Source organism: Lathyrus oleraceus, chromosome 4 (genome assembly GCF_024323335.1).
Source record: "Lathyrus oleraceus cultivar Zhongwan6 chromosome 4, CAAS_Psat_ZW6_1.0, whole genome shotgun sequence".
NCBI classification, from domain to species: Eukaryota; Viridiplantae; Streptophyta; class Magnoliopsida; order Fabales; family Fabaceae; genus Lathyrus; species Lathyrus oleraceus.
The window spans coordinates 104,794,674-104,812,516 of record NC_066582.1 but is presented as its reverse complement, the minus strand read 5'-3'; positions in this window follow the sequence as shown (position 1 = coordinate 104,812,516).

Here is a 17,843-nt window from a genome sequence, read left to right as displayed (position 1 = left end):
ATCATCGTCACTTCTCTGAAATAGTCCAGACTTTATGCCCTCGTACATAATCTCCATAATATTTTGACAGATCAACAACACATTAATGACATGGTTACCCTTGGTCTGCTCATTCTCCAAGATCTCCTCATGAGTAGGTCTAGGTGGACGTCCAGGAGTGTCGGGTGTCATGACACGGTGTGACACACTATATAATCAAGTAATGTTCACATAAGACCACTGAGATGTGGTTGACATTCTCCAATACTTTTCTGGTACCAGATGACTCTTGTAATCTTCTAGTATGCCATAAAAATGTCAGCGGGTGATGCTGTTATGAGCAAATTCATAGGGGAATCTCAGAATGATCTACGCATATCCAAACTGACACATGCATCGCTCTGGAAGATTACCTGGACATCATATTCATCCCACACGTCAAACATCCAGAGTAAAATGAAATGGGGTTAAAGGCAACAATGTCTCGGTGAGTTGTGTATGGTGTCTAGTCAATGTCATCATGTTGAGTCCCATTGAAATTTTGTACCTTAGGGGACAAATGTCGAACATGATGTCCTAGACAACATGTTCGACAAAGATAAACCAGAACCTTGACAAATTAAGAGTACAAGATGTTTGAGCAAAAAAATAAAGAACACAATAATTGGTAACCCAGTTTGATGCAACAACATCTACGTTTGGAGGGTTGACTTCCAACATAAGAAAGGAATTTCACTATTAGTAGCTTAGTCAATTAATCTTACAAGCAACAACAAATCTTATGTTGTTCAATTCCTCTTCCTAACACTACCCATTAACTTTCTACTTAGGGCACCCCCTAAATATGAGAAACTCTATCACTTTTTCTCAATCACTAAATTCTAGTGATTGGTGATTCACTTAATTATCAATGTCGAATATTACAACTAAACTAAACAAACATTTTATTCCAAGTTACTCAGACATAGAGGTGAACATAAAGATGTTGAATATACAACTCAACTAGACAAACCTTCTATGTCAAGTTACTGAAATATAGAAGTGTGCATAAAACAACAAGGACTCTTGTAAACCATAACATTCTAAAATCTTCAATGTGAATGTTTGACCTCGAATGCAGGTTTTGAGCTCCTTATATAGTATTATAGCTCCGTGCTTTTCTCCTTTTAATAATAGCTTTAATTTCGTCCAAAATTAATGCAGAACATGTTGAATATTATATGTTCCATAAAGTTCTTCAACAAGATATGCTTTATTTAAATTTAAATTTAAATTTAAAATTTCACTTAAATCTGAATCAATCTTCGTCCAACTGTCAAATAAATCACCTAATCATATTGCTAAGACAATTAGCAATAAAATCTGATACAATCTTTAAATAGAAACGCTTCCAAAATGCAGCAACAATAACCTGTTGCACAAGACACATATGTCGTACCAACATGTTGTGACATCGCGTCCAACATGTATCCCTTCCGCACCTTTATACAGATTAAGCAAGCTAAATTAATCTTGAACATTTTGAACACTTCTTCATTGTTTTTTTTTCAAAATGTAGCCAATCTAAAATGAACAACAGTCTCCCTCTTTGAAAAATTATGGAAAAATAAATCTTCAAGACATACCACTTATTCAGACCAGAAAAAGTGACAGTCTTTAGAGCATACACTCAGTAGCAGTCTTGCAAATATCAGAGATAAGCTTAGCAGCGGAAAATCAGTAACATTCATCACAAATGCCACACAAAATAATGCTCTAGAATCCACCATACGTACATGTAATCATTTATAACTTAGTCATGCATGACTAAGTGTTGGTCCTCTGATATGCTCTAGAATCAATTATCTTCGAATATTTACTTAAGATAATGTCAATCAACAAGCAAGGGAATTCTATTGGTAACTTCATAACATATGAGTCAACATGTTTCAAGGTCTGATTGAAAACATATTCTCCAAATTTAGCTTTGCCTTGCTTCCTACAAGATAAATCAGTTTGTCCAAGGTAGTAGAGACACTTGACTTGTGATTTATAGGTGCCTAGTTAACTTCACCAATTCTATTCAACATAACATACTTTACAATCACCTTCTTACTTGGAAGTAACCCTAGCTTATGCCATTTCTGAGCATGTCCTATAATGATTTCCTTGACTATCTTATCTAGGGAAACTTCTTTAGATCCTGTAGTCATACTTCTCTTCAAGTGTTTATCAATGAAAGAAGGTGAGAACCTTACACATTTTCCTATAACATGCACCTTCTTATACTCTTGACTCCCCTTAATATTCCACTTAGATGAGATGTTTGCTATAAATTCCTTAACTAGTTTTTCAAAGCATGAACCAATGTGAGTGATAATATTCATTAGTCATGCAACCTTTATTGGGTTAATAAAATATTTGTAGCCTAATGCTTCTTCACTTAGCTCTCTTTTATAATAAATTCTCCTTTGTATAAAAAACATCCATCTCTTAGTGCTTGATTCGGAATGGAATGACACATTATCTAGAGCAGCATCAACAATGTTTACATGAATCTTCTTTCCTCCAACTTTTCTTCTGGCAGAGGGCAAGATGTCTTGAACATCTTCTTCAGCATCTGAATCACTAGACACCACAAAATTTCTCTCCAGAGTTCTCTTTTCAGTAGCCTTTTATTTTCCTTCCTTCATAGCACGTTCTTCAATCTCCTTGTTTTTAATAATCCCTTTCATTATGTTGACAAGGGGAACGTCATCATCCTTACTGGTGATCACTTCATTATTTATTGTCTTCTCATTAGCTTGATCAGCTAGCACACTCTTCTTTCTTTGAACCAATGTACTTTTTATTTATGGCTCTTCATCACTTGAAGAATCATATATAACACCCTGTCCATCCAAGATATCACTCAGACTTTTATCCAGAACAAACACATTGACAGAGACATGATAGGGTTCAGCGAGTGGCATACATGGTTTTCTAGATGATGTACTAGAAGTTCCAACATCACGTTCAACATGTTATTTATACTCAATATCATCATTAGCAGTGTATGCATCAATATCTCTCATGACAGAGCCCGAATCGTGCTCATGGACGAAAGCGCCTAACTTTTTAGACGTTTTTCCCTTTCTAATCCTAGTACGCTTGACCTTTTTCTTTGGGAAATCAACATGAACGACCATCCTAAGTGGTACAACATCCTCAATGGCTTATTTTTTTGTCGGCCCAACTGCTTGGTTCAAAAACCCTAGGTTTTTATGACACGCCTTTTTCTCCTAACATCTTGACCCATTGGGCGTGAGAGACAAAATTGGGCTCGAAGATGTTGTTAGTATCATATTGTTGCCTCATTTTGGAGATTTGTTAATGTTTTTCAAATAGGAAAAGAGGGTTGGGGGTTGAAGAGCAATTGAAGAAGAAATTCTTCTTTGAAAGAGTGAGGGCATATAGTTTTTGAATTCTGAGGTAATGACGCCTTGTTTCTTATGAGGTAATGGTTACTGGTTCGAAAAAATTTATTTTTGCATGTTTCCTTAGTAATAACTTCTCACTCACGCAAATGACACAAGTTCCCTTCAACTTTTTACTTTCAAATTTATTATGAGGATCGTTCATACTAGCTTGCATTTGACTAATTTGACACCTAAGTAAGTAATTAACTGTTTCATCAGGCTTTTTTCTCTTTCAGAGACCCGTTTTTGAGCAGGATGTTCAAGCATTGAGGCGAACATTATTTCTTTAGGAATCTTGTTACTATATGAATTTTTTTATCCTTAAATGTCACATAAGAAGTTTACTCAGATCTCCACAAGTAGCAATTGATTTTGGATCTTAAGCCCTTTATCACTTCCTCGCGCTCTTTGCTTGTGACAACACATTCACCCTTGTTGAAGCTTACTTTGAATCCTTGATCACATAGTTGACTTATGCTGATCTAATTTACAATTAAGCCTTCTACCAGTAACACGCCATTAAGACAAGGAAGTCCTGGCATGGCCACCTTTCTAATGCCCTTGATCCTTCCTTTTCTTCCACCTCAAAATGTTACATATCCTTGAGAGAATGATTTGACTTCTTCGACGAATGACTCTTCACCAATCATATGATTAGAACATCCACTATCAAGAACCCAATTATTCTCTGAAGACTTTCCAGCAGATGTTTAAGCTATGAGGTCTTTGACTTCAACTTCGTGTTTCCATACATTCATGGCTTGAGCCTATTTCCCTTTCCTTTTGAATGTGAGTTGATTGTAAGTTTGAGGAAAACCATACAATCTAAAGCAGTAGAGCCTTATATGCCCATATTTTTTACAACAATGACATTTTCTATTTGAGTTTCTGTTCTTCCCATTATATCAATACACATGTCATGCAGGATGCTACGACATGTGGTCAAACATTTGAAACTCAGTTTTGTTCTTATGAGGAACAAATTTCTTAAGGTGATTTGTGTCCTTCTTACTCATGGACCACATGTCAACCCCCATTCCCTTTAAATTTCTGGACATTTTCTCAAATTCCAATATCTCGTCCAGCATACCTGACCCATTGTTCAACATGCGTATATATTTTATCATGTTTTCCAGCTTGGAGTTTAACATGGCTGATTCTTCTTTCAGATTAGAGATGGTGGTATCTTGTTTCACCTTATCTTGTAGGATACCATTAATAATTTCCTTTTTGATTGTCCATTTTGGTGAGTAACATTTTTTAATTAGCATCTAAGTCCTTATTAGTCATGTCTTCATTACCGGACTTACTTTCTGCCTCATATTTTCCAGAGTAAGCGATCGCATTGTTGAAATTTTTCCTTTCACTTTCATCTTCCGAATCAAACCAAATTATGGAAATTCCCTTGTTTTTATTCTTTAGAAGGTTAGGACATTCATATTTAATATGTCTGAAGCCTTCACACTCAAAGCACTAAGTACCCTTGATACTGTTGAGATTGTCTTCATTCATGCTCTTGTCCTGAGAGTTGATGTCAGACCTCTTGTTCTGGACACCAGGCTTCCATTTTCCGTCTAGGTTCTTCAAGGATTATTTGAATTTTTTCTCAAGAAGAGCTATAGCATCTGAAAGGCTCTCTTCTTTTTCACCTTGATCTCCTTCAGAATTAGAAACAAAGGTTATCCCTTTGATCTACTTTTTTATCTTTCAATTATGGACATCTCAAAGGTTTGCACATAATAAATGAGTTCATCAAACTTGATGCTACTCAAGTCCCTAGCTTCTTCAATAGCAATCACTTTCATATCATACCTCTTAGGCAATGATCTAAGAATTTTTCTGGCCAACTTTTCTTCAGATATCTTTTCACCTAAGGCAAAGGAAGTGTTGGAAATATCATGCAATATGATATGGAATTCATAGATAGATTCTTCTTCGTTCATCCTAAAATTCTCAACCTTAGTTGCAAGGAGTTGTCTCCTTGACATATGGACTTTGGAGGTGCCTTCATGTGCAGTTTTTAGATTCTCCAATGCTTCTTTCGCTACTAAACAAGTGTTGATCAACCTAAACATGTTATTTTCCACACTATTGAAGATAAAAATCAAATCCTTGGAGTTTCCAAGAGCTTCCTAATCTTCAGCATCAGTCCATTCAGCTTCTGGCTTTAAGCTAGTAGTTGCATTTTCAGAAGTGATCACTAGATATTTCCACCCTTTTATTACAACTTTTCATTCTTTGTTTCCCATGGATTCGAGAAAGACCACCATCATAGCCTTCCAATAATCATAATTTGTTCCATCCAAAACATGCGATTTGTTAACTGATCCTTCATCTTTAATTGTGTTCATTTGAATAGAATTTATCTTCCATAGAGCTCTCCCAACAGGCTAGGGTGTCTGCTCTGATGCCAAGTGAAATTATGTACCTCAGTGTAACACCTCAAAATTTGCCCTCCTCTCTTGGGACTAGCTTAACATATTGCATTGCATTTTTTAGGTCATTAGGCATTGCATATTGCATATCCTGTGGTTACATTGTGCCAATCATCCTCATAAGTCTTGATCAGAAGATAAGAGGTGGAGATGCAAGCCTAGGGTTTCATTGGACTGGATCACTAACTGTCTGAGGGTTGTGGTTCAAATTAGGGTTTCATGATTTCTCAAGGAGATTGGTCTTGATCTTGGTTGTTATGGTACATCATCATCATCATGGTTTTGTCATCATCCAAGAGATTCAAGAGATTGATCAGATACCTTGAGATTAGGGTTTTGACCACTGGTCAACCCTAATCAGTTGCATTGGGCCAATCAGGGCATGGCAAGGAGATGGGGTCTATGATGGAAATGGGGATCATCATGTGAGTATATTGAGCTTATGGAGGCTAGGGCTTCATCATTGAGCCATTTCATCAGAAGATTGGGGATCAACTTGATCAGTGCATTGCCAAATTCATCTATCAGTTGAAAAAGTCAATTGTGGTCAACTGTGCTTGATTTTATGGATTTGGAGGTTGGAGAGAGTTGGATACACTTCATTCATGTTGAAACAAGTGTCATTTGACATGTCAAAGCTCAAGAATGAAGAAAATAAAGTCAGACAAAAAATTGCCAAAAATAGAAAGTGACTTGTAATGGAAGTTTCCAAAAATGGAAAGTTTTTCACCACAAAATTACGTGTCCAAAAAAGCTTCAAATGAATATTTGTTCAACATGAAAGTTGTAGATCTTGTTCACACCTTTCCAAAAAGTCCAAGAACTTGAGATTCCCATGTATGGTTGGCAAGTTATGGTCCATTCATTTTCAAAAAAGGCCTATAATCAAAGTGGCATAACTTTCGCATGGAGTGTCCAAAATGGATGATCTTTTTATGAGCAAACTCCATTTCACATGTACTTTTATGGTGCATAATCAAAATTCATCAAAAATGGTCAATGCAAAAGGTCAATTTTCAAGTGCACTAATTAAAAACCAAGGGCAAAATGGTCCAATTTGAGCAATACAAGGAATTTGGACATGAGACCAATGCCAACACACTCCAAATGGCATTTAGAAGTTGTTTGAGCTGTCATCTTGCTGTCACATAGCCTAATTTGGAAAGGTCACTTTTGCCTTTGCATTAAGAAATCACATTATGCTAATCTTCCAAGTTTTTGCTAATTAGAGATTAAGAAGAGGATTAGCATTGGTATAAATGGCTAATTGTAACAGAAATGTTAATCACAATCACATTCTCCAAGAGTTGTAACCACTTTTCCCTCCATTTTCTCTCAAATTCTCAAGAACTTCATCAAGCATTTTGGATCCAAACTTCATCAATTCTTCATGAAACTCGTTCATTCTTTTTGATTCATCTTTCATGAACTAAGATCTCTAACTGTTTTGAGGAATCATTGCAAAAACATTCAGATTCGTGGACTGTGCATCATGAACTCATCAATGGCATTTTGAAGTTTCTTTCAATTTAAGCAATCTTGAGCTGAAGCACGAGTGCCTATCAACTTCCTAAACCTTCTTCTTCATCTGTTTTGAAGAATTACATCAAGAAACATCACGAATCATCACTGTCTTCATTCAAGGTGCATAAAATCGAATCTCACCATTTCTTGAATTATCATATGCTTATTGTAGTGCATTCAATGTAGATGATCATGATGTGTTTAGTTTTTGAATTGGTGAACTATAGGTTGAGTTATCATGCTTTGAATGTTTGAATGTGAAACTTTAAATGCTCGATCCGTGAGTTGTGGTAGGAATTAGGTTACATGAGTTACATATTCATGATTCTTGTGTTCATACGGTTCCAATGGCTATGCGTTTGTTGATTTTGGTTGCAATTCGTTGTTCTTCAATTTTCTGCATTTTCTGGAAACTTTTTGATGAAGAACGAAGAACATTGGCCTGTTTGATCTTGATTTCGTGTGTTCCATTTGAATAAGCTGTTTAGCGCCAGTTTCAGCCAATAGAAACATTTCCTGGCCGTGTATCAAAACTACGTCGTTTTGGCGTATTGCTTTAAAATTGCAAAAATGCCACTGGATTTATTTATTTCTTATTATTTCATTTTTCTTTTTCTTTTCTTATTTCATTTTGTTACATGATCTTCAAAAAATCATAGATGCTTCAAAATTCATCCAAATTTTGTGAAATTTTTTGTGCCATTCTCATGATGATGTGTAGAACTTAATGGTTATTTTTGTGGAATTTTTGCATGTATAGAAAATTAAAATGCCCAGGGTTTGTGGAATGTGTCACATTTTTGTATGTTGTGCCAAAACCTTCATGAAATACTCATACCTTTAAAGCAATGGATGAAAATTTTTGTGCTTGTTCTGGACATCTTGATGGTGATTTTCATGTAGAGTTTGTGATTTTTGGATACTTGGTTGATTAGATATGATTTTTTGAATAGAGGTGTGACAATTTGTGTCACACCAAGCTAGGTCAACTTCATGATTTTATTTGCCTGGCTTAGAGACCTTGGATTGCTCCAATTTTTTGCATGAATGATCATTGATATGTCAAGATAACATGTGATTTTTTCTGGAATATTTGATGGAGTTTTCTAATTGATTGATAATTTTCTTCCCTGTGTGCTCATTTGGTAACATTGTGTGACACATGTTGGCATTTTGTTTGTGAAATTCTCATATGGTATTGGATGGATGTGAAATTTGATATGTTGATTGTAGACACATTGTAGGACATTGTGGTTTTGATCCCATTCATTTCTAATATGTTGTCACTGTTTTATGATTTATTGAAGTGAATGCTTGTGTTGATGCTTTGAATTGGCTTGTATAATTGTGTATGGACTTCTTGATTTTCATTGACCTACTTTCTTTTGTCCAATTGAGCTGAAAATTGACATGCCATACATTGAATATGTCCTGTTTAGGTGTGAATTTTTGTGGAATTAATTGAGTTGATTTGGTATGCTTTTGAGTGAGATATTTCTGTTTGGTTATTTGAAGTTGCAAATTGCATGTTTGGTGATAAATTGTGCATAAAATGATAATGGTGGAGGATATGAGCATGGGACCAATTGCATTTGCTTCTAATTTGTTTGAATGTGATTTTGGATAAATTTCACTTGCTGTTTTGATTTTTTTATCCCCTTTGGACCCTAGGCTTGGCCTAGTGGTCTAGTTTCTCACATTTGGTTTGGATTTTCAGGATGAAATGCACAATGCTTAAGGAGATTGCTTCAAGGCAATTTGAATTGAGTTTGGTTGATGTTTATGAACTAACTTGACTTTGTGTTGTAGGGATTAAAGCATGAGCTTGGGATTATAGCTTGCACTTATGTGCATTAACTTGTGTTGTCTGTATGGATTGACTTTTGCTGTTTATTGTTGGTTTGTCCGAGTACTGATGATACTTGATTGATTTCAGGTACATTTAGTCGCTTACAGTTCTTTAAGAACTTGCTTGCTGCTGCTTGGTTTTTAAACCAGTTGAGGTAGACTCTCTTGTCTCCATGTAGTCTGGAAGACCTGGCTTGTTATTTAGCCAGGCAACTGTCTGAAGTCCTCCTTAAGAGGCGATGTTTGTGATTGTTTACTTTTGTGCCAAGCAGGTAAAGACCTCTATGAGGCAATTGGCGGATCATAGGGATATGCAATCTATCCCCCGCTATTCTGTTGAGTCGTCCCTCTGCTCACACCACTGTGTTGATGCATTGGGACATTAACCCAAGATCTTGTGCTGTTGCACAATCGAGTCAGAGTCTTGAGCGTAGAAGGGTCCCTCCATTCTGGACCCACGCTCCTTTGTCTGAAGCTCTCCCTGGCCAGGGATGAGAGCTGTGAAGTCTTATCTTCACTCCCCTTTCATCAGCTTCACCTTAGCCTCTCAATGGCAAGGTTAAGAGCTAATACTACCTCTGTACAGATGACTTGCCTCGGCAGTCCACCCTTGTTTGAGCCTCACTTGACTGGATATAGTGTGTGCTATGTGAAATGTTTGTTTTATCTTGATTGGTACTTGCATGCTTGCTTTCTTCCTGGATAGGATTAGCTTGTTGTTGTGCAAGTAGGTAGAAACCACAACATAGGGCAATGATGCATGATAACACTAGGCTCGAGTACAGCTCCCTGGTAGTGTGTCTCCCTTGGTTTCTGGCTAGAATTTCTTTCCCTTTCAGGGGAACTACATCGCCCTGATCCTCGTTCCAGACGAGGTATGTAGGCAGGAGACCGTGCGAGGTCTCTCCGGGCACTTTTTTTTCTTGTTGTGTGTGTTTACTTGTTATCTGCTTGTGTGTCAGGATATGGACGTAAGCCCAGCGATTGGCTGTACGTATCCTGATTGTGTTTGTTTGGTTCGGAAGCTGACGTAATTCCATCGAGTGGTTGTCGGGTTCCCTGTTTGCCTGTGGGTGTGTGTGTCTTGTTTGGCGTGCGTGAGCCGAACTACGGCAGCTCTGATTCTCGTTCCAGACGAGATACGTAGGCATAGGATGCGATGTCCTATCGAGCTCTCTTCTTCTTAACCCCACCTGTGTTGTCTTAGCGCGTGTGTATGATGTTTGTCTGTTTATTTTAGCAACCTATTCTTTCTTTTAGAACGTGGATCCCGTCGAGTACGACGGACGTGAGGGGTGCTAATACCTTCCCCTTGCGTAACCGACTCCCGTACCCTTTCTCTTTGGTCGCGAGACCATGCTTTTTCCAGGTTTCTCTGAGCGTTTCCTTTCCCTATCTTGGGATAAATAACGCGCAGTGGCGGCTCTGTGTTGTTTTTGTTTCAGCTCGTCGGTTGTTTTTCGCGGATGCGACAGCTGGCGACTCTGCTGGGGACTTCATAGATGTTGACCTGTGCTGGTCCATCTTCCCTAAGCGAGTCCTTCCTAGCGTTCTAGGATAGTTTAGGTTGCTTGTGCCGCTTTATTTATTGCATTTATTATTCTGACTGTGTATATATTTGCATAAATACTTGCATGCATCATACTATCATGTTGCCGTCCTCTGTGCAGGTGGTTCCTCTGTTTTGGGGTGGGTGTTCTGAGTGGGGCTAAAACCCAGGCCCGAGTATACACCTAGGATTAGTGTGGTCTCATGTTGCCTCTTTCATGTTAGGTCAATATGTGCCTGGCAACGTGATGTACCACAAGCCGGACGAGGTTCATTTGATAGTGCTTTCCTCTGTGGGGTACTCCACTTTGGTTGAGTTACTTCATTTGAGCTGTTGACTCTGGTGACCGATCATTTCCCGGATCTTTGGTTTAGACGATCTCAGGAGAGCTACAATGGCACACCCGAAAGGGCAAACCCATTGAGCATCTTTGCCCGATTGTCGAGACTATTATCCGCCTTAGGATGACCTGATTAGAATTTACCTGTGAGGGGAGGGTGATTCTTACAGATGCATGTTCTGATGGTGACTTTGGTGGTGACTTTTGGTTCCGTTGATCAGAGTCATATTTATAAGTCGGATTTATGGTCATTTATTGCCGAGACGCCGGAGTGCTGTCCGAGTTATTTATCAGTGGGGATCCGTTTATTTCAGGATTCCCCGGGCCGATTCAGAGGATTGAGGTGATCTGTTCAGAGATTGTGGATGATGATGATGATGATGTACCTTTCAGTTCCGTTTATTTCGGAATCTCAAGTTGGATTTGTGGTTACATTTTCCTTCAGATGGTTGTGATCGGTTCAGAGATCAGGGTTGTGACTCAGAGCAACGGATGATCAGACAACTTGGAGGATGGTCCAGTGCATTGCATACATCTGCATCATTCTCATTTTGCATTCATCTGCATCGAACCTATGTCTAGCCATATGGGGAGTATTATTGATTGAGAATCTGGTTGAGAGACATCTTGAATTTCAGAATGTGGATGTCAAAATATTATCTGTCTCGATGAAGCCAGGATCAAAAGACAGAATCTTCCTCATATGGATAGACGTTGCATTCATGCATGTTAACCCATTTGCTGTTTTGTAGGTGTCAACCGGTGCGCATAGCTTGTTTGCTCAGATATCCTGCTAGGGGCAACAAATCCAAACTGATGGATCCTCCCAACGCCGACATCCTCGAACTGAAAGAGATGGTGAGGGATTTGTTTAGTGTTGTGCAAGGGCTCGCCTTAGGGCAGAAAGAAATTGCCGAGAAGGTGGGGAAGATTGAGAAGTGGCTGATGGTGGAGAAAGTTCAGGGAAAGGCTCCGTCATCCGAAGTAACAAATCCCTCTGGCTCTGTAGTGAAGAAATCCCTTGACAGTGGTCAGCCCAAGAAGAAGGTTGAATCAGGTGGTGCGCAGACTAAAAGAGAATGCGGTAAGGATCGTTACCACCCTTATGCTGCCACCGTAACCATTCCTGTTGGTGATTCATCTGCACAACAGTGGCAACCACCACCTCAACAAAGGACACAAAGAGCAGTGGGCCAAGTGAGAAGGAGGACGACAGATCGTCATTTCAATAAGCCGCCCGTGACTTACGCCTCTCTGTTTAAAAGGTTGAAGGATATTGGGTTGGTGCAGCCAAGGATGTTGACTCTGTTGAAACCTGATCAGAGGCCTGCCAGTTACGATGAGAATGTCAGGTGTGAGTTCCATGCTGGGGCACCCGGACATCATGTTGAGGATTGCAAAGCTTTTAAGCATGTGGTCCAGGACTTGGTGGATTCTAAGACAATCAACTTTGCACCGATGACAGATGATAGTGCTAACCCCGTGACAAGGCATGGTCCTGTAAAAGTGGAGATGATGTCGAAGGACAAGAAAGGGGTAGAGGTGACTGAGAAGCATCAGTTGAGAATGCCAGTGTCTGTGGTCCCAAAACGTCTGACGAAAAATGGAGCTTTCCCTCGTGTTAATGATTGTTGTGCAGCCATCGCTACAAAGGGGTGTGTAATAATTGGGGAACGGTCCAGAGAAAGATGAAAGTAGAAATGGACGATGTAAGGTGTAAAGCACCCAGTCTGGCAGTTGAAACTATCAAGGTGAAAAATGTCGTTGGTGTTGAGAAAGAGAAAAAGCCGTCATTTCTTCTTACAAGCAGGCATTGGAAGTGGTGAGAAATGGAGGGATCCCAGGCTGGGGACAGATCATAGGCATTGTGGTAAAGGCGGATATGTTTGGGATTGGTTATCATCCAGGTCAAGACTCGTCTGAGCAGAACAGAGGACGTCGTCCGTCGTTCACCTTTGTCAGTGCCGGAATGCTGAATTCAGATCACGCCTATACAGTGGGTGAAGAGATTGACAGTGACCGCAAGCTGGAGTCGTGGATAAAATCGTGCGTACCAGGAAGCTGGAAGGCCTAAAAAGATCAGCATTGTCACTCGTCCGGAAGAGTAATATTTCTTGTTTTCAGTTCTTATCTGCATGAAAGCCATACGTGTTGCCTGACACGTAATGGTCCATTGTAAGGGCCACCTCATGTTTAATTTTGCAGCATTTTGCATCATAAATAAACGGATGTTTTTTAATTAAAAGCGGTGTTCCCTGTTTTTCATTTATTTTTGCAGTTTAAAAACAAATAAAAATGGCAATGTTTGTTTTCCTTTTTCCTTTTTGATTTGTCTTGTTCCAATTTCGAAAAGATAATTCTCCGGATCTCATTGATAACAATTTGGTTACACCTCGTATGACTTCGACAATCCAATCTATCTTGCTGAAGAAGAAGGCGAAGAAGATTGTGATCTGCTGGAAGATTAGCCAGGTTGTTAGAACAAGAGGAGAAGGTGATTAAGCCGCATGAGGAGCGGATCGAGATTGTTATTCCAAGCGCCGCCGAGGTCAGGAAAGAAGTGAAAATTGGGGCCGCTTCAGAGGCAAGTCGAAAGCAGAGTGGTAGTCCTGTTGAAGGAACAGGTGGACATCGTCGCCTGGTCATGTCAGGATATGCCAGGGTCGGATACCGATGGCAGGGTGCACAAGCTACCATGGAGAGAAGACTGTCCTCTAGAGAAGCAGAATGCCGGTGTCACATATCAGGGTGACTTTGTTTCATGATATGATTCATCATCGAATGCTATGTTGATGACATGATAGCAAAGTCCCAAGCAGAAGAGGGGCATCTGGTAGATCCGGCCAAGTCGTTTGACCAGTGGAGATAATTCAGACTGAGGTTGAATTCAAGTAAGTGCACTATCAGAGTGCGATCCAGTAAGATGTTGGGGTTCATTGTAAGAGAGGAATCGAGGTTGATCCTGCAAAAAAAAAAATGCCTGAACCGAGGACAAAGAAAGAGGTTCGTGGTCTTCTGGGTAGATTGAACTACATGTCATGGTTCATATCTCACCTAACAGCCACGTGGGAACCCATTCAAGAAAAAAAATCGAATGGTCAGGTGAAATAAGGATTGCCAAGGGGCATTGAAAAATAAAAGAATAAGTTGCAGGAACCTCTGATTCTGATACCTCCTGGGAAGGAGCAATTGTTAATCTGTACTTGACGGCCTTCGAGGTGTCTATGAGGTGTGTACTGGGGCAGCATGACGAGTCTGGTCGAAAAGAGCATGCAATTTACCTTAGCAAAAAGTTTACCGACTGTGAAACAATACATTCACTGTTCGAGAAAACTTGATGTACTTTGGCATAGGCTGCTCGCCGACTGAGACAGTATATGCTGGTTCATACCACTTTGTGGATATCCAAGATGGATCCGATCAAGTATGTGTTTGAGAAGCCAGCATTGACTGGACGGGTTGCGAAAAGAGCAAAAGAATGTTGACTGATTTGTGATGCTCTCAGGAAGCAATCAAGGGGTGTATTGCCTGATTACATTTCTCTGCAACCTATTGATGATTATCAACCGATGAAGTTTGAGTTCCCTGATGAGGGCATCTCGAGGTGCTCCAATCGAAAGATTGAGAGTGACCGATCCCGGAGGAGGGGCCTGACCCCGAATCCGAACGGATTCTGATGTCTGATGGGGAGGTTAAGGTGGATAAGCTTTTGCTACCCGACTAGCATTTGAATGCACCAACGGTGTGATTGAGTATGAAGCTTGTATCCTGGGTATCGATCTTCGGTGCGCCTCCTGGGGCAACGCCTTTCTCGTCGGTATAGGGAATGGAAGCTGTGTTACCGGTTGAGGTTCAAATTCCCTCTTTGAGAGTCCTGATGGACGTAAAGTTGCAAGAGGCGGAATGGATAAGGACCCGGTACGAAGAGTTGAGCTTGATTGAGGAAAAGAGGCTGGCGGCCATCTGTCATGGGCAGTTATACCAGCAAAGGATGAAGCGTGCTTTTGACAAGAAGGTACGACCTCGGGTATATCACGTAGGTGATATGGTGCTGAAAAGGATCCTTCCTCCTCAAAACGATCGAAGGGGCAAATGGACACCGAATTATGAAGGTCTGTTCGTGGTCAAGAAGGTCTTCTCTGGCGGAGCCTTGTTGTTAACGACCATGGATGGCAAGGATTTTTCATCCCCTGTGAATGCGGACGCAGTTAGAAGATACTTCGTGAAAAATTGACCCGCTGGACGAAAAGAATAAAATAGTCCAGGCAAAAATGGGCATCCCGGCGAACCAAAAAACAAAAAGAAAAGGTTCGGGCAAAAATTAGGGATAAAAAGAAAAAATGTACACCCGGCAAGTCGAAAACCTGAAAAGGCGACTTGGGCAAAAAAGGGTATCCCGGTGGACTGAAAACCCGAAAGGGCGGTCCAGGCAAAAGAGGGATTGAAACGAACAACTGCGTCTAGCATGATCGTTTGCGCTTTGGTTAAAGCATCATGGATAATACCCGGTAGGGATCAATCGGAAACGTCTTGTTCAGAAGGCAGAAAGCACGGAGAGTCTGAGGACATATGGGGTGTAACCGAGTTGGAACTCGATGAAATCACGGGTTTCACATTGCCATTAGGATAGATTTTTCCTTTTGTGCGCAATTACCTCTTTTCAGGAATTGCTTCCTTTGTATTTGCTCGGTTTTGAGCCACGCCTTTTCAATCAATAAAATGCATATTCAGTCAAATAATTTTGTTTTTGTTTTTCATTACCGCTTTGATTGCAAAAACATCCAGATATTTTTGATAAAGAATCTTGCATTTTAAGACATACAGGTCCCTTCCAATGCATGCTTATAAGATTGAAGCTTGAAATCTTATTCGGAAGGTTGAGTGACCCAAGTGTTGAAATCTTGACACGCCTGGGGCACGGTTTTATCTAACGATCTCTTTTGCAGGTGCTGTTAGGTATTTTCACTCACTTGCAGGTTGTGATGTGGAAGCTTTTGACAAGACAAATCCCCGTGGAGTCCGGTCAGGGACGAATGAATTGAAGGAATGACGAAAAGACGACGATGACGTACGACGATCCTGGAAATTAATCAAGAAGACTCTTCAAAGTCGGAAAATTGAAATTTCTGTATAAGTCCCAGGAGTTCGCTCTCTGTCGAGCGCGGAGCGATTGGGAATACAAGATGATGGAGCAGAAAAGGTCCAGACGAGTCTGGGAATTCTCAAAAGTGGAAAGCTGATACGAGATTGGGAGGTGGATATCATGGTTCGACGAGTCGACGGGTGTTCTGTACCAACTTTTCTCATTTCCCCAGCGTAGTCCTCAAGCAGAATCAGAGGACTAGCTCCCCAGCAGATCCAAGGTCTATGGTTCTCCTAGCAGGGTCAGGATGGTTATCCCCGGCAGGTTTAAAACGATGTTTCCTCAGCAACTAGGCCTGAAGGTTGCTATCCCCGAGTGGAGCGGGTTTCAATGAAATATATCTCCAGCAGTGTATCCTACATGTGGATTGGATGGGTCGTCCCCAGCGGAATGGCATTCGTTTCCCCTAGCAGGGTCAGGATGGTTATCCCCAGCAAGTTTCAGATCGATGTTTCCCCAGTCGACAGGCCGGGAGGTTGCTGTTTCCCAGTGGAGCTATTTGTGAGCGTTTCCCCGGTGAAGTCGCCAGGTATCGGTGAGGGTTCTCCAAGCAGAGTCGGGATTGATATTCTCAGCAAGTCGAAGATCGAGGTATCCCCACAGAGTGTTGGTGGTTCTTATCCCCCAGCAATTCCCAGGTGGATTGGGTGCAAAGGAGGTGCTTCCCCAGCAAGGGTTACCTTTTCCCAGCAGCAGTGTTATTCCCCAGCAGGGTGGAATCGGAGTATTGACGAGTTCCTCAGCAGAGTGTCTCGTGCTCCCCAGAAGAGTCCCTTGAGGGGGATACTTTTTATGCATTCATCATGAAAAAATAGCATAGCATGTTGCATAGAAAAATAATAAATCGCGTAGCATTTCCATAATTATGGAGCATTGCGCTAAAAATCATCATGCATCATCATTGCAAGCATCAGCTAGTCTCAAGCCGAGGTTGGCGTTTGAGATTTGTGTTTCGCCAGTGGGTGAAGGTGTTACTCAAGCCGTGGTTACCGTTTGAGAGGTGGTTTCGCTGGTTGGTAGATCAACATCAGCATTGCAAGCATAAGTTAACCCCAAGTCGTGGTTACCATCCAAGAATGGGTTTTGCCGGTCGGTGGAGGTGTTGCTCCGAGGAGTTTGGCACCGTATTTTTATCAGCAGTGTTCCCCAGTAGTGCGATACTGGAGGGTACTTTTCCGTCGGACAGAGATGGAAAGGTTACGCGATCAGCGCGACTCAAGCCGTGGTTACCGCTTGAAGGTTTGGTTTCACCAGATGGTGAAGATGTTACTCTGAGGAGTTTAGCATCATGACGTCAGATCAGCAATGTTCCTTAGTAGTGCGATACTGGAGAAATTTTTCCGTCGGACAGAGATGGAAATAACATCAAAGGACGTTACGCGATCAGCGCAGTTCCGGGGTTCAAATGGAGAAAAGGAAATATTGAGACATTTTCTGGAGAGCGGGGTTCAAATGGAGAAAAGGAAATGTGGAGACATTTTCTGGAGATCGAGGTTCAACTGGAGAAAAGGAAGTGTTGCGGAATTTTCTGGAGATCGGGGTCCAAATGGAGATTGGAGTTGAAGATTATATCCAGGATGAGATCCTC